General features: G+C 47.6%; 1 pseudogene across 1 annotated transcript; it reads left to right on the top strand.

Moving 5' to 3' along the window:
• Positions 1-232: 232 nt before the first annotated feature.
• LOC308616445 (L-amino-acid oxidase-like) lies at positions 233-6,373 on the top strand (annotated as a pseudogene). Its single transcript has 5 exons — positions 233-459; positions 710-824; positions 2,117-2,413; positions 4,105-4,241; positions 5,376-6,373. The product of its transcript is annotated as an L-amino-acid oxidase-like (transcript).
• Positions 6,374-23,687: the final 17,314 nt, after the last annotated feature.

Genomic DNA, 23,687 nt, shown 5'->3' with positions numbered 1-23,687 from the left:
ATCCTGCATCATTCCTTGAGAGTGGGCGGCAAGGTGGCAGTGCTGACCATCTGGGGTGCTGGGGGCAGCTTGGCAGTCCTGGTGACGAAGACACCCTCTAGTAGGGAAGGAAGGGAATGGGAGTGCCGGGATGCTGCACCACAGGTCTAGCGATATAACCACTCCTCAAAGCAAGTGTTAAGACCAGCAGGACTTCTTGGTCCTCAGTCATTTGCTTGACATCTCCACAGCCATGTGCACAGGCTGGCTGGCTCTCACCCTCCTGTCTGTGCTGAGCCTGGGTACCCAGGCCTCCAGCAGCTGGCTTGTCAAGTGCTTTGAGGACCCCCACTATGAAGAGGTGGTGTGGCTGGCCCAAGACAGGCTGGGGCAGATGGCAGAAAGGAAACAGATAGTGGTGATTGGGCGGGCATGGCAGGGCTCACCGCTGCCAAGACCCTGTAGGACGCTGGCCACCAGGTACATGATAGGGTGTGGGAGGGTCCTGCATGGGGAACCTGGGAGAGAGGGAAGTGGACAGCCTCAGAGAGCTGGGGCAGGGGACTGGGTCTAGGGCTCTAGGTGGGGGTAGAAGGGCTAGGAGAACTGAGTGACCTGACTGTATAACAAAGGGAGACCTGGGGAAGAGGCAGGAGGGCTGTGGGAGCCAGGCCTGCTAGGAGGGGATGTGTCCAGCCTCACTTAGGTCAGGAAAGTGCTGTCTTTCTAGGTGACTGTCCTGGAGGCCTCAGGGCATGTGTGGGTGGCAGCATAGAGACCCACAGAGTACCTGGAGCACAATGGTATGTGGAGCTGGGAGCCATGAGGATTCCCGCCAACCACAGGTATGGTCGAGAAAAGTGGGGGTGGGTAGGGAAGGCTGGGGTGTGGGCAGGTGTCTCATTTGTACTCTCGGGATTTTAGTTTATGGAGGTGATGAGTAGCCATGGAGAGATTAATGCCACTGTAAGAATTTATTACTTACATTTCCAGAGAGAAGGAGACAAACCACACCACACAGGGCCCTGGGGATACACTGGGATGGTCAGGAGGCAGAAGACAGGAGCAAAGAGAAGGCACAGACCATGGCCTTTATTGGAGTTTCTGAGGGAAAGGCAACGTGGGACAGAGTAAACAGCTTAGGTTTGGCTGGTTTGAATAATTACACTGGGCTCTGGGCTGTAGGAGTGGTCTCTAGTTGCCTGGTACCTGGCCCTGGGTGAGTCAGGGCAGGGGAGGTATTTACTTGGTGTGTGGGTGGGAACATGGCCTTGGATCAGCCAGTCTGCACACTGAAAGGAGAGCTCTAGGCAAGCTGACATGTAGGAGAGATGTGGTTCGGCCCTGGATTAATGAGTATCAAATAGACAGAATCTAAGAAGACACAAAACACACAGAACACACAATTAGAACAGCAGTCAACACCAAGGCCAAGACAAATAGCAATGAGTGGCCGTCCTTTCCTGGAAATCAGCAGGCCTGGGTCTGCCCCAACTCACAGCCTCAATGTTTTAATGTATATACTGTGCATAATGGCACCTGCCCTGCCTGCTTAGAAGCCGATGTGGAGGATCCCAAAAGATAATTAGGATGGGAGAGCACCTTGAAAAGTCAAACGTGGCCTGCTAGGCTTGCTAACAATGGGAATAATGAGTGTCATCGAGGAGGGTGTGGTGTCTGGTGGGAGCCCCGGGACCAGAAACTAGCACCAGGTGACCTCATGGAGGGTCATCCTGAAGGGGGGCCCTGCTCCATGGAGAATGCAGGGTGGCGAAAGATGCTTCCTGGAGGCTTGGGAAGGATGCACATGGCCTCCAGGGAAGATAAGACCAGAGGACCCTGACATTGCTCTTCATGCAACCTCCTGGACCTTGAGGCCAGAGGTCTCAGACAAAATGAGAGAGATCGTGGCCAAAACAGAGGACAAGCCTGGTGCGATGTGGCCACAAGAATGGTGGCCCTGTTCCCTCGTGGCCCTGCCGCCATTAGTGTAGTGACAAGGGGGTCTGTAGTTCTGTCTTTGGATAGAGGCCAGTAGCCCCAATAAATCTGTGGGGAGCAAAGAGCAGAGCCCCTGGAGCAGGGACGGCTGGCAGCTTCCTTGTCCCTGCTGAGCTGTCTCTGATTCGCACCACAGGCTCTCTCATGAGCTCATCAGGAAGTTTGGGCTAAAGCTCAGTAAGTTCCACACCTCCAACAACCAGAGCTGGGTGCTGGTCAACGGGGTGCACAGCGCATGGGGGAGGTACAGGCCTACCCGCGTCTGCTGGGCTATCAAGTCAGGGCAAATGAGGAGTGGAAGACGGCAGAACAGCTCTTCCTAGAATCGCTGCTGGGGAGTGTGAACATACCGTACTCTTGGAGCCCACCCAGCCTCACTCTGCCACGGTGGCGCCAGGTTTCCCGCTTTGTCCGTACTATTCACAGTGGCCTCGTAGGCCTACAGAAATGTGTCCAACACCAACAAGGAGGTAGGCTTCCCACCTCTGTAACTCCCAGGTTGGTGGGGGAGCTCTGGCCCCTAACTTTACAGCCCCGTAATCTGTCCAATCGTTAACTGTCCACCTTCGGGACATTCGGACTGGTTGTGGGACAAAGTCCTTGAACCCAGGAGAGAACATGTTAACCCTTGACCCACCCTCCCCAGCAGGCAGCCAGAGGGAGCCTGTGCACAGACCCTGCCCCACATTCTCCCGCCTGTGGCTCAGGGCTGCCCATGATGGAGAGGGGGTCCTTCCTCACCCACCTACTCCAACCTCTTGCTGTTTCTTACTCAGCCAAGCACACCCTCAAGGCCTTGGCACTGGCCGTTCCCTCTGCCTGGAATGCTCTTCCTGCAGATACACGTGGCTTGCCCCTCAACCTTCTTCAGGTCACGGTTCAAGTGTCCACTTTGAACTGAGGTTCCTCCCATCTGGCACCCTCCCATCTTCCTTTCTCTGCAACAGTTTCCACCCTAACGCTTATCACACTGTATTGAATATTTTACTTGTTTAATTTGTTATGGTCTGCTTCCCCTGCTAGAATGTAAGCTCCTGGAGGACACCGGTGGTGGGGGGAGGAGAAGGAAGGGGGGAAAGGAAACTGGGGAGGAGGGAAGGAAAAAGGGAGGAGAGGTACAGGGCTTGGAGAATAAGTCAAGCTAGAGAAGATTCTCAGTTGCCCATCCCTACCCCCCACCTTCCACACACCCCATGCACAGAGGTAGGGAACCTACCACCCTCTCTGGTTCTGGTTGTCTACACTGCAGATCTTGAAGCGTGTCTCCGGGAACTTTGTGATGTTGCTTTTCCTGGGATGCTGGGGCCCTGCCACCTTGTCTCTGGTTTAAACATGCATGTTTGATAGAGGTTTTTGCCCAGGTTAAGGCGAGACCAGCCATGCCCTGTCATCCTGGCAGTCCCTGTCAGGACTGCCCCCCGAGTGCCCAGCCTCCAGGGCTGCTGCACTGGTGACAAGGGTACCAGATCATCCCTGAACACCCCTCAGCCCTCGGCAAGCTGAACAGTTGGTCACCCTAACAGGTGAAACCCTCCTGGCCAGTTCTGTTGTGTGAACTCTGGCCTCGCTTGGGAGAAAGGAGCAGGGGTGAAGCACAGGGTACAATCCTCAATGGACACTTCCAAAGGGAGAACTTCAGGGTCACTTGCTGGTGGGCTAGCCAGGACCACGGTGTGATGGTGCGGGATGAGGGCAGGGTGAGAAGAATTACTCAGTACCTAGATTCCTCCAGATCAGTGTAAGCAGCCCAACGTACTTGCAGTTGACAGGAAGACTGGGCCTCAGTTCCCCCACCTGTAAAACAGGGACGATAAGCTACTTCTTAGGATTTTATGAGGCTCATACAAGTGAAGGGCTCATCAGAGGGTGTGTATGTGGGAAGTAGCACGGAAAGGTAGCTGTTTTCCTGCTATTAGGACAAAGGAGAGCATTTTGAGACTGTCAGAACCTGGTACAAGTAGACCCATGGCAGCCCCCAGCGGTCCGGCTGAATGGTCTGGCCTTTCCACTCTGTCCAGTTCTGTTTCTCCCTGTCCCTGGACGCAAAGCAAGGGTTCTCATGTTGGCTTCCAGACAATCTGACTCCCCTGCCTTCTCTCCTTGCACGTGGTCGGCTGGTTGCAGGGATACCTGATTAAGGTGGGGAACCTGAGCCGGGGGGCTGTGCAGATGACTGGGGACCTGCCGAATGCAGATGTAGGCTACTACAAGGCCTTCTTGGAGACCCTGCATGCCATCATCTCTCTCTTCCAGGAACCCCAGTGGGAAATGGGGTGGAGAAATGGGAAAATGGGCATGGGTTAGCCAATTACTAACCAGGACAGTGGTCGAAAGAAAGTTCAGATAAATCAGGTGGAAAATCCCAAAAGAAATGGGGAAGAGGGGAAAGCAGAGGTTTCCAAACTCCACTGAGCCTCAGAGTCAGCAGGGGTCTTGTTAAACACAGAAGGGTGAGCCCCACCCTGAGTCTCTGATTCAGTAGATCTGGGCTAGGACCTGAGAACATGCATTTCTGACATGTTTCAAGGTCTGCTGCTGCTCTCTGTCTTTCTGTCTAGGGTCCCCACTTTAAGAACCTCTGGCTAAGAGGCAGTCACGTCAGGAAGCTACAGATCTGCTTTGCTCTGGGCCTCACCTGCTCTCTGGTTACAGAGATGAGGGTCCTTACAAGGGGCCTCACTGTCTTTCATCCCAGGATGATGTATCAGGGGTGCTAACTCCAGACCCCAACCACCAAACCCCTGTCTGTCAGGATGGTCTGGGGCTACAAAGATAAAATAGACCGGAATTCACTCTCCCTCAGGGTCCTGTGACCCAATTCCTGCAAAAAAAGGCTACAGATATTCGCGAGAGGGCAACAGACCCTGCAAGCCTTCAGTGGCCAAGGGGACTGGCTCAGTTATTTGAGCACCCAGGCTTCTTCTTTTCCCAATAGCATCTTCTCCCTTCCTCCCAGAATTTTTTTTTCGGGTAAATCCATTTATATTCAGGCCAGGGACTGTCCTAAAGGGAAAATGGAAGGAAGAGGAGGGTCTTACGGCAGGCCGAGTGGGGTGACCACTTGAGGAGGCGGGGGGCGGGGGGTGTGTGTGACTGAGAGCCAGGCATGATCCATGTTTCAAGCCTGAGGCTCTGGCAAGGAGCTGTACCTGCCCAGAGGGAACGCATTTTTCTGATTTGTCAGCCCCAAAATGGCACCTATCTCTAGTTCCCTGGAGCTAAGAGCCACCCTACCCGGCACGCCCTCCTTTTGCCAATGGCTTACCTCCCTAACACACAGGCCAGAGCAGGTCCATGAGAGGACTCAGCCTCTGTACAGTCCAAATGACCCATCCTCTGCCCGGCCTTGTCCATCAACCTGCTTCCCTGTCTCTCCCTTGCCTGCTCATTCTCAGGTTTGATGAAATCACTGGGGGCTTTGACCAGCTCCCCAAGCCCTGCATGCTGCCCTCTTGCCCGGGACAGTCCAGCTCCACTCGCCAGCAGAGGAGGTAGAGTCGTATGGAGACCACGTCCACATCACCTACCGAATGCCTGACCCTCCGCAGACCAGGGCACGTCTGACCGCCGATGACCTGATTGTGGCCACCACAGCCAAGGCTGCCTGACTCCTCTGTTTCCGACCACCTCTCTCCCATGGGAAGGAGGATGCGCTGCGATCCGTCCACTACAGCGGTGCCACCAAAGTGATCCTGACCCGCACGCAGCACTTCTGGGAGCACAAAGGCATCTTAGGGGGCAAGTCCAGCACCGACCAGCCTTCCACTTCATCTTCTATGCCAACCACATCTTCCCCAATGGCACAGGGGTCATCCTGGCCTCCTATACCCTGGACGATGACTCTTCTTTCTTCGCTGTCATGGACGTGCCCGGGCAATGGATATTGTCCTGGACGACCCGGCAGTAGTCCATGATCTCCCCAAGGAGGAGGTGTGGGCCCTGTGCCCCTATTCCACGGTCAAGCATTGGAGCCAGGAGCCCTACTCCATGGGCGGCTTTGCCTCCTTCACTCCCTACCAATATGTGGACTATGCTCAGGAACTCTGCAAGCCAGAAGGACAGGTCCACTTTGCTGGGGAGCACACGACCCTGCTCCCCAGCTGGATTGGCACAGCAATCAAATCAGGGCTCAGGGCATCACAGAACATCCAAGAGGCTGTGGGCATGGCTTTCACCAAGGACCCCAGAGACCCAAAAGAACCCCACTCCAAAATGGAGCTATAGCTACACCTGAAACACAATACTGTAAATCAACTATACTTCCATTTAAAAAAAAATGGAGCTATAGCCAACTTTACGACAGCAGGAATTGGAGTAACTCTGGTCACCATGGTCCACCAGGAAAAGTCTCAAAATCCACTCTCTCACTTTATCTCCACCTTTTTCCAAAGATGCCAACCAAGAGGTGCCACATAAGGCCGAGGAACAGAGTCCGTCTAATATTTGGCCACCCATGACCTTGGATTTATTGGCAATGTCTCAACAACAGAAACGAATGATATAGTGACTAAAACAGTAAAGCATTCATTAAGTCTAAGGCTATCACTAAATGTTTTACCTACATTCTGGGTGGCATCTAAATAATTATAGAATTGAGTGCTGAGAGTTAGGGAGCGCTTTGATTTCCAAGGACCTTGTCTGGGGTCCTTGGCTCCTCTGTTATTCCTTTCATCTGAGTCTAGCCCTACCTCCCCTCCCCATGTCTACTCCTCCATCTCCTGTGACTGTGAATTTTAATAGAAGTTGGGAACTTAGATGGAGGCAACCTTGTGGCCAGCAACATGTTCGATGCTTTTCCATGTTATTAAAGCAACCCCCAGTGTACATATTCTAATATTACTCCATTTTATAGATGAGGAAAACTGATTTTCCAAGAGGTTAAATAACTTGCCTGAGGTCACAAATGCTGGTCCAGAGGGATCAAAACCTAAGTCATCTAACCCCAAATCTTCTTGCTTCTACACTCAGTGGCTCTGTCTTATTCTTTTTTGTGTTCCTGAAACAACAATTCACATTGTTGACATTCAGCAATGAATATGTTGAATGCTTGAGTGATAGAAGTTCTCAGAATGCACAGCATCAAAACTGCATGGACTGCCCTCCATCCTTTTCCTATCCCCCTGGATCTTCTTTGCCTGGCAGCCCTGAGGGGTGAGGAGGGAGATAGATGGAGTCAATACTGATGAGAACTTTCAGGCAGACAGATGCATGAGGTCTAAAGAGGCCCATAATTTGGCAGTGACCTGGCCTGAATTATGTCCCTAAAGGACCTCTTGGAGGTATGAGTAATCACCCAGAGGGTCACAAGAAGGGGCCAGGTGACTATGAGATTAAAGGACAGTTCATCACCAAAGGCAAAAAGGTACCTTCAGAACCAGCTGAGAAAGTGCCGTTCTCTTTAGAGTCTGAGGCTACGACAGAACAACAAGGTACCCAAGAGCCCTCCTCCATCTGGGAGGGTCTGGGATCTTATCCTACTTGTAAGCTAACAAGTTAGCTTGCCACAGTTTCATGGATGCTGGCAGAAGACAAGAGACTCATGGGTCAGAGGCAAAGGATTTTATTACTCATGCACAGCAAGTAGCATGAGCACCCCAAGCCACCAAGTCCCAATGGGGGCAATGCAGAGGTACCCAGGTAGACACCATGCATTTAGTGGCATTGCATTGCAGCTGAGGAACACTGAACTCAGAAAATTGACCAGTTGTTTAGCAAGCAGTAAGCAAACCTGCTCTTTGTTGGGGGTGAGTAGGAGGTGGGGGAGGAGACATTATCTCATCCCTCAACGTTGCTCACTAAAACGCAGCTCTGAGAAACAGCCCAAGCAAAGAGCAGTCAGGGCCTTGCATTTTAAGCATATCCAACAGGAACGTGCAGAGACACTCAGGCCTCATTGGTGATTAACTTTCCCAACATTGACGGACCCATACCTCAACCACTTCCCTACATAGTGTGGCTTCTATCTCCTTCCTCATGTTCACCTCCATAGGGGCTGGCACCCCCACTCTCACTGAGTCCCCAGTCTATCTCACTGTACACATAAAGTTCACATGGATTAAGCAACCACTCTGACAGTGGCTCTGAAATCTGGTGAATCAGACCTAAATCCTGCCTTTGGTGAACTTGGAGACAAGCTTAGGGACTGTCTTATTCCATAAGGGCTGCTATAACAAAAATATAATAAACTGAGTGGCTTATAAACAACAATCATTTATTTCTTATAATTTTGGAGTCTAGAAAATCCAAGATTAAGGTGCCAGCAGATTCAGCAGATTTGGGCCCGCCTACTGGGAGCCCAATTTCTTGCTGTGTCCTCACACAGTGGCAGGAGCAAGGGAGTTCTCTGGGGTCTCTTTTATAAGGGCACTAATGACATTCATGAGGGTTCAACCCTCATGACCTAATCACCTCCCAAATCGCCACCTCTGACTACCTAATATTGGGGATATTGGGGATTAGGTTTCAACATAAGAATTTGGGGGGGCAACAAAAATGTTCAGTCCATAGCAGGGACTATGACATATGTTCAAATAAGTGTGACAAGTGACAGATGATGGTGTTTATCAGAAATGAAATAGGAAAAACCTTGGGATGCCAGAGGTGGGCTTCTTCCTGGATTATATCTGCTGAAGGCTGATGTCATCCATTATGTAGGGAGCATGTAACAATCAAGGTACAGAGCTATTTCATCAACACAAAGATCTCCCTCTTGCTATGCCTCTGTAGTCACCTCCACCCCACTCCCTGCCCCCCAATAAACACAATCCCTAGCAATCACTAATCTGTTTTCAGTCACTATAATCTTATCATTTATAGAATCTTATATAAATAGAATCATGCAGTATGTGACCTTTTGAGATTGACTTTTTCACTCTATATAACTCCCTGAGGTATATCCAAGTTGTATCCTGCATCGATAGTTTATTTGTTGTTAGTGCTGAGTAGCATTCTGTAGTATGGTGGTAACACCATTTGTTTAACCATTCATCTATTGAAGGGCATTTCAGTTATTCCCTGTTTCCCTGTTTTTTGGCTGTTACAAATAAGGGTGCCATGAACATTTGTGTACAGGTTTCTGTGTGAATATCAGCTTTCACTGCTCTGTGATAAATGCCTAAGTATGTAATTGTTGGGTCATATGGTAAGTTCATGTTTAGTTTTGTAAAATATTGTCAGACTCTTTCCTAAATGGCTATACCATTTACATTCCCACTAACAATGAATAAGTGATCTACTTTCTCTTCATCCTCGCTAGGACTTGGTGTTATCACTGCTTTTTATTTTAGCTATTCTGAAAAGCTTGTGGTGATATCTCATTGTGATTTTAATTTGCACTTCAACAACGTTGAACATAAATGTCTTGTCATTGGCTCATTTTCTAATTGGATTGTTTGCTTTCTTACCATTGAGTTTTGAGAGTTCTCTATTATATCCTAGATATGAGCCCTTTGTCAGATATGTCGTTTGCAAATTTTTTTTCCTGTTTGTTGCTTGTCTTTACATCCTCTTAACAAGGTCTTTTGCAGAATAAGTTTTCAATTTTGATGAGATCCAATTTAATATTTTCTTTTGTGGATCATGTTTTTATTGTCATTTCTAAGAACTCTTCACTAAGCCCTAGGTCCTAAAGGTTTTCTCCTGTTTTGTTATAAAGTTTTTATTGTTTTATGTGTTACATTTAAATCTATGACTGATTTTGAGTTGATTTTTGTGTAAGGTGTGAGCAATTTTTCAAATAAGTTGTATTATTCTTCTACTAATGTTTTATATACTCATGGTAGAAAAATCAGCAAATGCATGACATTACAGCAAAGAAAATTTAAATTTTTCATAATCCTACCACGTACAGAAAATCAGTTACATTTAGATGTGTGTCTTCCCAGCACTTTTTTAAAATCCTTTGTTTTTTATTTTTAGATTCCTTCCAATTCCTTTTGAAGATGAGGAAAGATTTCAAAATGAAACTTAAAGGTTAGATGGAATTTCATTCTCTGTCTTCTTCATCCTTTGATGGGCCAGTTTTATAGATGAGAAAACTAAAGCTTAGCGAGGATAGACATCTTGCCTTCTGAAAAGTCCAGTCAGGACTTGAACTCAGCTCAGCTTGACCACCAGCCATCATTCACCATGCTATACTCCACACAAGGCTGGATTACAAAAAAAAAGCCAACTGCTAGCACACAGAAAAGCAGAGGCAAAATTATTTGTCCAAGGCCTGGGGTCGTTTGGCAAGCCCGCTTGTAACTAATATGGAGGTAGAATATATCCTAACAGCTCTGGCCCGGAGGGCTAAAAAAGGTACCCAGGGAGAAATGAATACTTTGAAAAACAACGAAGTAAGCATAGAGGGTCAGAATATTATACAGCTATTAAGATCGAAATTAAGTGTGACCAGTGTTTTTATTATTAAAATAGATTATTTTCCTCAGGTGTTACAATAGAAAATTGGACAGTGAAAGTTTCTAGAATAAAAACTTTTAAAAAGCAGCTATAAAAGATATTTTGGGAACAATTAGGGGAAATTTGCACATGCACTGGTATCTGATGATGACAAGTTAATTTTCTCAGGTGTGTCATGGAGTAGTGTAATACTGCCTGCAACTTTCAAATGGGTGGGAGGCTGGGGAAGCTCTATCTGTCTAGAGAGAAAGAGAAAATGTGGCAAAATATTAACCTATGTCGTATGTAGGTAGAAAGAACACCGGTGTTCGTTGGGTCATTGTTTTAATTATTTCAATTTACTTTCAAAATAAAAAGGTAGATGTTGGGGTGGGAGAGAATCTCCTGACTTCTTTTCATAGCAAAAATTGTCTGAGCCATTGTGAGGAGCTAAGACCTTCCTGAGTCCCCCTCTAGGTGACATCTGCCATTCTAATGGTAGTTTGGGCATTCGGGGAGATTTTTTTAAACCCTGGGCATTGGAAGACTGTCAGTTGTGGCAGCACCAGGGTTTTCTGGGATCATTTAGTGCTGTCCGCAATGTTCTTCCCTTCCTAATTAAGGTATTGTAGGTATAGGACAATGATTCACACACAGCTAGCACCCGTTAACCAGAATAACTCTCACCTCTGGTAATTCCTTTCTCCCAGAAAGAAAGCAAATACTGTATTTTTGAGGTTAAGTTGAAACGTATTTGCAAATACTGTATTTTTGAGGTTAGGTTGAAACGTATTTTTGAGGTTAAGTGGAAACAAAAACGAGGCTTTCCCTGACCGGGAATCGAACCCGGGCCGCGGCGGTGAGAGCGCCGAATCCTAACCACTAGACCACCAGGGAGCACATGAGAGGAGCTTTTACATAGAGCTAGACTAAGTGTAAAAGGTGTGACGTAAACTGGGCTCGTGAATATGATTACATGAACCTCTGGTATTTACACCGCCTCCCTCTTCCACCTAGACAGTCTCTCGGCCACTGTAAATCCGAGAAAACAGGTAGTGGAGAACAGCAGGAACGGTAAAGTCTGAATATGGCCGCCTTCTCAGAAAACAGGAAAAAAAAAAAACGCTAGTAGCACGGGGGAAATGCGCTACGTATGTTAGCCAGCCTAGCCGAAAGTGGTAAAAAGTGCCTGTCAGAAGTGGGATTCGAACCCACGCCTCCATTCGGAGACCAGAAAGCCCACAGGGAAGGTATACACCTTGAGTCTGGCGCCTTAGACCACTCGGCCATCCTGACACGCTGCTTGCTACCTTCTCGCACAGAGCCTGCTTCCTGCGGCGGCCTGCTGCGCTGCCCCGCCTCACGGTCCGGGCGAGTTGTCGCTGGATCCGCCCGGCCGGGGCGAAGGAGAACCGCCTGCTGGGCGCCGGCCGCCAGCCGCGGAGCTCTTGGAGGACACCGGGCACTCCGGAGTGCCCAACCTCGCTCTCCCGGGCGAAGCCGGAAATCGAGCCGGATCTCCAGAAGCAAGGACAATCCCGCTAGAAAACCAGGGGGGTTAGTGACCACCCGGCCCAGCAAAGGAGGGAAACTATAGCAGCAAAGACAAAGAGAAAGCGCCAGGATGCAGCCCACCCGGGCTACCCGCCACTGCCAGATCCCGGGTTCCCGCCGCACATTCCTGGCCCTAGCTGCGAAAACTGGCTAGACGAGTGAATACAAGGAAAGCACTGGAATGTACGCTTGCCACAGAGTAAGCGACAGTGATTACTGTTGTTGTTTCAAAATTATTAGGGCTGTGCACTACCAAACGTAAAATAGATAGCTAGTGGGAAGCAGCCGCATAGCACAGGGAGATCAGCTAGGTGGTTTGTGACCACCTAGAGGAGTGGGATAGGGAGGGTGGGAGGGAGACGCAAGAGGGAGGAGATATGGGAACATATGTATATGTATAACTGATTCACTTTGTTATAAAGCAGAAACTAAGACACCATTGTAAAGCAATTATACTCCAATAAAGATGTAAAAAAATTTATTAGGGCTTTCTGCCTTATTGTCCCTGGCATACCCATCCTCTTAAAGTGCACCCCTCTTCCTCTGCCAAGTCACCCAGCCGTGGTTACAGATAATGGGGAGATCAGTGTTCAAGAAAAAAAATTCATTCATGACACTTGTTAAAGCACTGTAAGGAAGACTTTATTCAAGGGGGGCGTTATCAAGATATGCGTAGGTACCACTGCACCAGGGTCTTGCAGTGGGGGAGGAGAGATTAGACTCAGCTCTGAGTACAACAAGGGAGAGTGGAAATTTATAGCCAAAGAGAGAGGTGGGGGGCCATCACTGGATGGAAAATTACTAAGGGGGGGGGGTTCTGTACAACCCAATCTAACAGGGTCCTTGCTGAAGGTAGGCCAGGATATCAGACATCACCTGGCAGATGGTAGAGGACAAGGAGCCCCATTATATATTCAGGGTGATCATATATCAAGGATGGGGCATTCTGGTTAAACATATTAGCAGGATTCTTGCTAAAAATGGACATTGTAGAGAGAAACATGGAAGTCCAAAAGACAGGCCTAGTTGAAAAAGAGTTCAGGGGAGCAGTTAACAAAAGAGTACAAAGATAGCAAGAGTGCTTTAGCATCAATGGAAAGACCCCACTCCTGTGCTCCAGACCACATACCATTCACTCACTCATTCATTCATTTGTTCATTGAGTCTTTATTGATATAGCAGTGAACAAAGTCCCTGCCCTGGCAAGCTGACTGCCAGTGAAGGGCACAGTCAGCACAAACAAACATACAGGCTGTAAGGACAAAACAAAAGCAGGGCGATGAGATGGTGGAGGTCTATTTTTAGACATCTTTTTTTTTTTTTTTTTTTTTTTTATGGCTGTGTTGAGCGGGGGCTACTCTTCGTTGCATCGCGTAGGCCTCTAATTGCAGTGACCTCTCCCGTTGGGGAGCACGGGCTCTAGGCGTGTGGGCTTCAGCAGTTGTGGCTCGTGGGCTCTGTAGCTGTGGCTCATGGGTTCCAGAGCGCAGGCTCAGCAGTTGTGGCGCACGGCCTAGTTGCTCCGCGGCATGTAGGATCCTCCCGGACCAGTGCTCGAACCCGTGTCCCCTCTCATTGGCAGGCAGACTCCCAACCACTGTGCCACCAGGGAAGTCCCCCATCATTTTTTTAATAGTCAGCCAAAGGAATGTTGAAAAGAGATTACTAACAGATGGAAGATAGGTTAATATATTAAGGGTATAATAAACTGTGATGTTTAAGGTATGGTCACTACTTTGGGGTTGTTTTTTTCCACCAGAGATAAACCAGGTGCATCTCTTGACAAATTTTATTTGCATTGCTATAAATAGGAATCTTTGGCCTTGCACTCAGACAGAAACCATTTGCATTACTATCGGTTTTCTACAAGTTAATCTCTACCCATATGGAATTGTAAAATAAAGTCAGTAGAAGCCAATCAAAGGTGCACATGGAATCAGATAATCCCCAAAATATCTGCTAGACAAAGCTAAGCTGTAAGGACACCTAGTGTCCAAGAGAATCAGAGCCGAAAAACAGCTAAAGCATTAAAACCACATTTTATCCAGGAACTATTGCAACAGGGGAAAAGAGACCTTATATAATAGAACTGGGCTCACTTCCAAATACAACAAGGAAAAGTGGGGATTTCTGGCCAAGGAGCAGGGTGGGGTCTCTGGGTGGAAAATGGCTAAGAAGAGACATCAAGAGTAGAGAGATTCTTGCTAAACTGATTTAATAGGATTCCTGCAGGCCAGGGTCATCAGATATCACCTGGAGAATGGTGGGGATGAGGAATTTGATGAGCTGTGGAGGGTGATCAGGTATTAAAGGTGGGGAGATCCTCACTAAACTAACTAGCAGGATTCTTATTAAAATGAGACTCTACAAGTCAGGACATGGAAGCACAAGGTCAATGCCTAGTTGAAAAGAGGGCTCAGAGGAGCCTGACTAAATTTTGGTCAAAGAGGGAACTTTTGTCACTAATAATCTCTTTTCTACTTTCAAGTTTTGGATAATCATTTCTTTCACATTGGAGCCTTAACTGAAGGGAGGACATAAGCATTGAGAGAAGGGGAGGGATGTTTTCCACAACCCTGACGATCATATCCTAATTTCTCTGGAGGCCTACTTGGCCTTCAGGAACTCCTGGCCAGCCTGACCTTACCTCACAGTCTCCCATGTACCCCAGTGAGCTAGCTGCTTTTTCCTCAACATGCTTGATCTGTCTTCATTCCTTCTACCTCACCCAGAAAATCCTCTGAGACCCTGGAGGGCAAGGACCAGGGATGCACCAGAGAAGAAAACAAAATGTCTGTGCTCAAGAAGCTCACATTCCAGCAAAGAAAGATGGAAAATAAACAAAATAATTATATGTGGGGAGTGATAAGTACTGTGAAGAAAAATAGAGAAAGAAGGGTAGAGAGAGATGTAAGTGGTTCAGAAGGCCTCTCAGGATGTGGCTTTTGAGCAGACATTTGAAGAGAGTCGGGGAGCAACCAGATAGAATATCTGTGGGGGGAGAGAACAGATGCAAAGGCCAGAAAGGAGTGCAAAACAGACAATGTGGCTGGAACTGAATGAGAGGGCCTGGTGCCAGCCTGAGTGAAGAGGAGAGCTGAGGTTTGGTAAGATATGGCCTGCTTTCCAAGGATCCTCTGCCTGCTATATGGAGAGTGGACTGCAGAGTGCATGAATGAAGCAGGGAGAAGAGTTGAGAGGCTAGTGCAAGCTCCCTTGGATGGACCAGGGGAACAGCAGGCCAGGTGGTGAGAGATAGTTGAATTCTGGATATATTTCTAAGATGGAGCCAATAAGATTTGTTGATGCACAAGAAGTAAAGAAGTGGCGTGCAACTAGAGGAATTTGGGCCTGAGCAATTGCCTAATAGGGAAGGCAGGGAGGAGGCAGACTGTGGAGGAGGGAGAGTATTGCTTTTGATCTTCAAGTTTAAGATGACTGTTAGTCATCACTAATTATTAGAGAAATGCAAATCAAAACTACAATGAGGTATCACCTCACACCTGTCAGAATGGCCATCAGCAAAAAATCTACAAACAATAAATGCTGGAGAGGGTGTGGAGAAAAGGGAACCGTCCTGCACTGTTGGTGGGAATGTAAATTGATACAGCGCTATGGAGAACAGTATGGAGGTTCTTCAAAAAACTAAAAATGGAACTACCATATGACCCAGCGATCCCACTACTGGGCATATACCATGAGAAAACCATAATTCAAAAAGAGTCATGTACCACAATGTTCATTGCACCTCTATTTACAATAGCCAGGACATGGAAGCAACCTAAGTGTCCATCGACAGATGAAGGGATAAAGAAGATGTGGCACATATATACAATGGAATATTACTCAGCCATAAAAAGAAACAAAATTGAGTTATTTGTAGTGAGGTGGATGGACTTAGAGACTGTCACACAGAGTGAAGTAAGTCAGAAAGAGAAAAACAAATGCCATATGCTAACACATATATATGGAATCTAAAAAAAAAAAAAAAAAAAAGGTTCTGAAGAACCTAGGGGCAGGACAGGAATAAAGACTGAGACATAGAGAATGGACTTGAGGACACCGGGAGGGGAAAGGGTAAGCTGGGACAAAGTGAGAGAGTGGCATGGACATATATACACTACCAAATGTAAAATAGCTAGCTAGTGGGAAGCAGCCACATAGCTAGGTGGTTTGTGACCACCTAGAGGGGTGGGAAAGGGAGGGTGGGAAAGGGAGAGTGGGAGGGAGACGCAAGACGGAAGAGATATGGGGATGTATGTATATGTATAGCTGATTCACTTTGTTATACAGCAGAAACTAACACACCAGTGTAAAGCAATTATACTCCAATAAAGATGTAAAAAGAAAAAAAAAGGAGTGGACCAGAAGGAGTGAACTAGGAAAAGAGGTGGTGTTAGAGCAAGATACTTGAAATACCTAGAATACCCTTTGAGAGGAACTGAAATGTTGCCATGTAGCAAGAAGATGCAGCTTTTAGGACCGCTGGGCGGGACTGAGGAAAGTTCTAAAGCTATTTGGCTTAATTCTACTACTGATGTGATATTTTCTTTTCTAGATTCATTTATTCTAGCTTTTTCAATTTTAAAAAATGTTCAAACTCCATAAAATATTTCATGCATAAACTAAAATCTGTACTCACCAAACATATTACACTTTGTAGTTCACACTCTTTCGCCACTTTAGCTTCCAGGCAAGTGGCTATGTAGAATAACAGAATTGTTTAACTCAAGCTGAATCTCCATCTTTACAACCACTGTGCTATGGTTTATTTTGAATCCACTATTTAAATGCAGGTATATGTGGTACCTTAAGCCATGGAGATGCTATATGTGCTCAAAGTGAGCTCAAATGCTTCCAAACAAAACTGTTAGGAACTTACTTTGGAAGTGAGCATGTGTAGCCGAGTGGGCCAACCCAGTAATGGGAGTTCTCCAAATTGACTTCCATGTAGAATATAATGTTTATTAAAGGACAAATAAGAATGTGCTACTTAAAGCATAAGGATCTTGAGATAGACTAACTGAACTGTAATTCTACAATTGTTTAGAATTTAGACCACTAGGAGATTTTACCTGGGTGAAGTGTTTTATCACTAATATTGTTTATGATTGATAGGGTATGATGGTAATTAAAAAGCACTGACTTATTTGCTTTTATTTTTGTATTTAAACTCTTTACAGGCAATGCCCCTGACTCTGGTTCTAACTCTACTCGGCTGCCTTTTTGCTGTTTCACCTCCTGGAAGTAGTTGCACATGTACAAGATAACAATGCCCTGGGACTTAAGGTGTCTTCTTACCTTGCTGTAGGGAGCTGGATGAAGTGGAGATGATTGGCAGAGCAAGAATTGGGGGCAGGCTGAGGAGGAGGTAGCACCAGGCTAGGGCAGGGTAGGAGTTATGGGGTGGAGGGTGGAACAATAATGAAGAGTCAGGGAGGGTCATGTGATTTAGAGGAGTCTTTTCTTGCTGCTCTTGGAACTTTGTCTCCTTAGTGCCTCAGGGTCCTTCCCCCAAGCTTCCCAGTTGTTTCTCTGCTCTCCTTTGACCTTCCTTTTCCCCTGTCCTGCCCACCCCCAAGACAAGATTCCTTCAAGATAAACTGAGCTTTAATAGATCAGCAAGGCCCAGACCCTCAGCTACTAATGGCTTTGGAGATCCTGGAGGACTCACCAGCATCACATCTGCTATCTCCTAGGCTCCAATATATGGTGCTGGCAGGGATTAGGTGACTCAGTAGGTCTAGATGCTCTGGTTACAAAGAGGGTCTTATAATAGCTTCTAAAAAGCCTCCCACCGTGCTCTGCCAACTCTCCTCCTCTCTCCGTGTTGGACTGCAGTGGTGCACATGGTAAGGGAGAAAATGTTTCCTGCAAGCCATTCCCCATGACCACCCCCATATCATTGTTCATTCTGTTGTCATGACCTTAAAGTGCTCCAAGAAAATACAGACTTATTTTCAAGTCTCAGTGGAGATGTGAACCACCTCACTTGTCTCCAACAATTTTCTTGTACGCCCCTGGAACACAATCCACTTCTTGCTACCAAGCACCTTTCAGATCCCATCTCCTTTTCCCAATGTCCACCAAGAGCTCAGTTTTGCTTTCTAGTCTGAAATTACTGCCTTCGGAATATCAAGACTTCAGTTAATAAACTTGAAATAGTCATCTCAACAGATGCAATAGCCAGACTTGGGTTTTCTTGGTGGAGAGGGCTGGGGGTAAGCATTTTGTTTTAGGCATCATGTTGGGTGTCCTTACAACCCAGGGAGAGGGTTGGCATAATCAGAAGCAGGCCTTACAACAAAAGTTCTTCCCAACACATGTCCTCACCTACTAAACATGCTTCTCACCTTATTTTACTGCTGGGGCTGTTAGCAAGTAGCCTCCTTTCCTCCTTTTCCGGGCCTTCTAGATAAATAGGGCTATGGGATGATGGGGAGCATTTTTACACACAGCTATAGCAGGCTTTTAGGATTCTTAAGAGTTGCTTTGTGATCAAGTCCTGTCTATTTAGCTCTCAAGGTAGAGCATTTTCATTAGGGTTTTGGGCTAGGAAAAGAGGGATGGTGTGGTTAGCCTCTGCATGAATTTCAGAGAAAGTCTAAAGGGTGCCAAGGCTAATGAGGCATGAAGACCAACCCTCTAATCCAGCAGACTGCAGTCTCTGCTCAGGGCTCCCAACGGGGAGTATAGCCACAGCTGTTTTAGATACTCTTGGAGAAAGTAAACCGAAGATTGACAATGAGGGAATGCCAACCATGTTTCCCAGTTCTCACTGGTGGAAGTGGCTTCATTTCTCACCAGTTGAATGGACAGTCTGTGGAGGGCAAGATTCACCAGGTCCTGGTGTGGGGAGGGTGGAAGCAAGGAGAGATGGTTCATTTTGGGAACCATCCAAACATGGCCTGGTGAGTGGACTGAACAGACCAGGAGGGGAATGCAACAAGAACAGAACCAGAAGAAAGGGCTTCAGAATGCGGGTAACTCACAAGTTCTTCTGTATTAGAAGCCTGATGCTGGAAGATGGCAGTAGAGGATTGGTTGGATCCATTTTTGGCCCAAATGTAAAACTTTCTAGGTACAGAGAAAAATAGATGAAAGACAGGCAAGGAAAAGGGGAGAAGACAGAAAGAAAAGGGAGGCAAGAATATGCATTGAGGGCCAGAAAGGAGGAAAAGGGGGTAGTCAGAAGTAAAACAGAAGAAATGACAGTAAATGGAGAGAATAAAACAGGAATAAGAGAGAACAGAGAGGAAAGGGAAAGAATAAACCCAGGAAGTGGAGCAGGATGAGAGGAAAGCAGCAGGGAGTTCTAGGTGGGGAGTCCTAGCTTGCCAGGAAATAGGACAAAAATGTAGGGGGCCCGTGTGGGAATGGGAAGGACTCTTCCTTACCCTTCAGTCCTCATTTCAGGCTCCTCTTCCCCTAGTAAGCTTGGTTTGGGTGGCTCGTGTTTTGTCAGCACTCTCTACTTGCCCTTCTGGCTTCTTCACCTCTCATCTACATTTTAATACACAAGCACAACAGTGCAAAGACCTGGTACAGGGGATGAAGATGACTAAGAGGAGAAATACTGAGCTAGGGATGGAGGGGAGGAGACAGGACACTTCCTCTACTGGAGGAACCCTATCTTTGTCTGAGCTTTCCTCACCCATCACATACACCCCACAAAGCAGCACATAAGAAGCCAGGTTCAACAGAGAGCAAATCAGATTTCCCTTTATTTCCATCTTCACCAGGGGGTGAGGCATAAGGAGTGGTCCAGGTGCCTGGATTCTAACCTCCCACGTTTGCTTGGACCTTTACCTGAGCCCATGACATCCCTGCCTGATTTTAAATGTTTCTTCCTTTTCTGGGTATTTACTCTGCAAACACCTTCATTTCTTCCGCAACACACCAAAGGCCCAGGTGCAAGTATCTCTGCTGCAGCCTGGATGATAACCTAGTTGTATCTGTAAATCTGCGATTTTCCGCAAGCATTCAGCAGCACAGCCTGTCCCAGGGAGACCCCAGGCGGAGCCCGCTCCTCCGGACTAGCGAGGGCAGCGCGCGGAACACCCTCCGGCCACACGCCCGCTAGGAGGACGTGCGGGCACGAAACGCAGCTCTCGCGGACAGGAGCGACCGGAGGGCGGCGCGGATCTCAGCAGTCCCGGTGGCCCGGCGCTCGTCTCGTAGGTCCGCGTCCTTCCGCCTGAGCCGGGTCACCTCGCGCGCTATCTGGTTGCAGAGGTCCCGTTCCACCACGTGCAGTACGACCACGGCGCCGCTGGACAGCTGCTGCTTCAGCACCTGGAACACAATGTCTCCCCGCGACCGGCGTCCTGTGCTCCGCCGCGCCCCCTGCCGCAGCGGCCGAAAGCACCCCTGCTGCTGCAACATTCCCGACGGCGAGTCTCCCGGGAGCCGGCCTCCTTCTCCTTCATGTCCTCCGCCCTCCCGGGCTGGGACTTGGGTCTCCAGACGCAGGGCGGGCGAGCTACCCTGCCACGAGCAGAGGCGGCCCGCATCTCTTATCTACCGTCCCGCCCCGCCCACATGGCGTCACGGAGGGCAGTGTCGGGCCATGCTCGGGTGTGATTGTCCTCAGAACGCAGGCACCGCCCACTGATGGTCAGGGGGCGAGGACAAACGGGACAGGGCTCCTGGAGATGCTAATTGGCTGGAGAAAACAGATGCCGGACGTTGATTGGATGAGGGGGAGACAAAGGGTGGGAGGAAGGACTCGTGCATAGACTTGGGGCCTGAGAAGGCCTAATCCTGTCTGTGGGTCTCATGAAATTCGGGGCATAAACTGCCTGTGGAGTGCTCCTTCTCCACTTCAAATGAGCCTTCTCAGGATTTCGGATCACCGGTTTGTTACAACGCTGTAGCAGTCTGGCTCTTCTTGGACCAGGGGAGTGGAAGGTGGTTTTTCTATTTAAAGAGAAGATACTGAGAACTGAGAGGATACAGCAGTATTATTAGATATGGCTTTTCCCAAGGCAGGGGATAAGGAGGAAGCTAGGGTGCCATCTGGAGTCCAGGAAAAATAAATGTCATGAGGATAAATGTAATGTCTCCCACATGGATCCCGTCGCCTAGCTCACAAGTTCTTCATAGGGAGACTTACGAACTTACTGTGAAAAAAGAATTGGCAGTTTCAAGAGACTGTAAACTCTGTGTAACTCAACAGGGCTAAAGCTACAAAAAGCTCAAATATAATCTTAACCTTTGCAATGGGGTGATAAAATGGAACTCTTAAAGTCTCAGATTGGGCTAAGGTATCACTAAAGGCAGAGAACAAATACAGAGAATCCCCCCTTCCCCTCCATGCCAAAGAAGTTAGTGCTTCTCTTCAGGATTTATTAGAAAGGATGAGGCTTGGCTCATCCCTTACTTCAGTGATGAAAGAATTTGAAGAGAGGCTGAGAGAAAAAAAGAGGATTTCTTTGGAGAGGGTTACTGCAGGATTACGGAGTTTAGGGCTTTATTATTTTGAACAGTATCAGACTGACAGAACCAAGAGTTTTCTTGGGTCTCAAATCAATAAAAGACTTTTTATTATCTAACCAAGAATTATGGAACCTGCTTGTGATTTCATCCATGGGACAGAGAAATTAGGATTTTGCAGATGTCTAGTAAGGGACCAGGAGGGGAAAGAATAAAGTCTTTTTTTCTGTTTGTCCCCTGTGGAGTCCTGTTCTTTTGATTAATGAAGGATCTTCATTAATTAGTAAAGTATCTGGAATAAGGTGGGTGATCTTTCTTCCAAACTTATACTGGGCAGACAAATATCATGTTGAGTCATTGGTACCACAATTCAAGAGTATGATACCGGCAGGACATAGTGGCTTCATCCTAAAGGGTAGCTTATATCGGACAGCATGTCATTTGGGCTGTTTAGGCCACAGAGGAGAAGCTTGGGATAGCCGACAATCATCATAGACGAACAACAAACACACAAGCAAATAAGTTCCTAAACTGATTTCAGAGAACTATGAGTGCTATGACGGAGAAGGAAGAGGACACAGTGGGGCAGAGAATGACAAAAAGGATCTGAGTAGGTGATCTTGGAGCTGAGATTTACGTACGAAGGAAACAACCCCATGAAGAGCTGGGGAGTGGGTGCTCCGGAGAGAAGGAACTCCCTCCAGCATGCTTGGTACATTTGAGAAATAGCAAAAAAGTGGGAATAGTAGGACAGAGTGGACAAAGTGAGGAAAGGTGGGGTGGCCGAGAAGCAGCCAAGGGCCAGACCACACAGGCCTTGAGGCCATAGTAAGGGTTTTGGATTGTACTGGTAAACATGAAAGGTTTTAAGCAGGAGATTTGCTGCTTCCTGCTTTGTGAGGGTGAAAGTGGAAAGAAGCAGATCGATCTGGCAAACACTCTGCAGATGTGATTATTTTAGGATATTGAGTTGGAGAGATTATTTGGATTATCTAGGTCGGTTTGGATTATCTAGGTCAGTCCAAATGCCTTCACATGACCAGGGAGACAGAGATTGGAGTGATGTGACCACAGGCCTGGTAATGCCAGGTCATCATTAGAAGCTACAAGAGGCAAGGAAAGGATTTTCCCCTAGAACCTTTACCAGAAATATGGCCCGGATGACAGCTTGCTACGAACTTCCAGCCTCCATAACTATGAGTGAAAAAATGTCTGCTGTTTTTAGCCACCAAGTTTGTGGTGATGTTACAGCAACCACAGAAAACTAATACAGGTGACTTGGAGTAAGGTTTTAGCAGTGGCGAGGGCCAGAAGTGGTTGGATTCAAGATATATTTTTACAGATAGTATCAGCAGGACTAGCTGATGTATCAATATATGGTGTTGGTATTACAGAAGAAGAGTCAAGGATCACTCCCAGGTTTTTGTTCTGAACAAGTGGGTGGATGATGGCAACATTTACTGAGATAGGAGAGGGGCAAGGATTGCGAAGTGTTATGTGTTGGCCACACTCATGTTTGAGAAAATATCAACTAGCTTTTGTCACCGCTCTCTATGTGCCAGGCACTGTTCTAGTTCTTAACTCAATTATCAGTGTAAAGTGGGCAGTTAGATATGAGTCTGGAGCTGAAAGAAGGCTAGGCTGGAAATATAAACTGGGAGTCATCAGTGTACTGTATTTAAAGCCATGGGGCCAAATACATCAAACAAGAAGAAAGAAAAGAGAAGACTTGGTCCAGAAGAGAGAGGACTTGGTCCAGGGACAAAGCCCAAACCAGAGGACACTCGATCTGTTTTGCCTAGACAGTGGATGAAGATCCAGCAAAGGAAAGGAGGAGCCGATGAGGAGGGAGGAAAACCAGGAGTGTGTGAAGTGACAGAAGGCAACCTGTAGTGGAGGTTGTGGCGTTGCATGGAGGGAAATATCCACATTGTCAGATGTTGCTCTAGGGGTAGAGAGGCAGAGAACTGACCACTGCCTTTAGCAAAGTGGCTACCCCAAGTGGCCTTGACAAGCGCCATTCCAGTGGCTCGGTGGAGAGAAACGCTCCATGCGAGTCAACTGAAGAGGGAATGAAGTGCGGAATAGTCTGCAGCAAATACAGGCAACTAACTTTTCGGATGACTTTTGACGGGGAACAGAGGGAATGGGCCATAGCTGGTGGTTGCCTTGGGGGTCTGGAGAGGGCTCTAATTGGTTTTAAAGGTGTCTGATTCTGCAGCACGTGTTTGCTTCCTGGTGGCAATTGGGAGGGGGAAAACGAAGGTGAAGTACAAAGCAGGAACAACTGCAGAAGCCACGTCCCTGGGCAGGTTGAAGGGGCTGGGGCCGGCGCACGG

This window comes from Mesoplodon bidens (assembly GCF_964165515.1).
Source record: "Mesoplodon bidens genome assembly, chromosome: 4".
In the NCBI taxonomy this organism is placed as follows: domain Eukaryota; kingdom Metazoa; phylum Chordata; class Mammalia; order Artiodactyla; family Ziphiidae; genus Mesoplodon; species Mesoplodon bidens.
The sequence above is the reverse complement of the archived record's forward strand: the minus strand, read 5'-3'. Positions and strand labels throughout refer to the sequence as shown.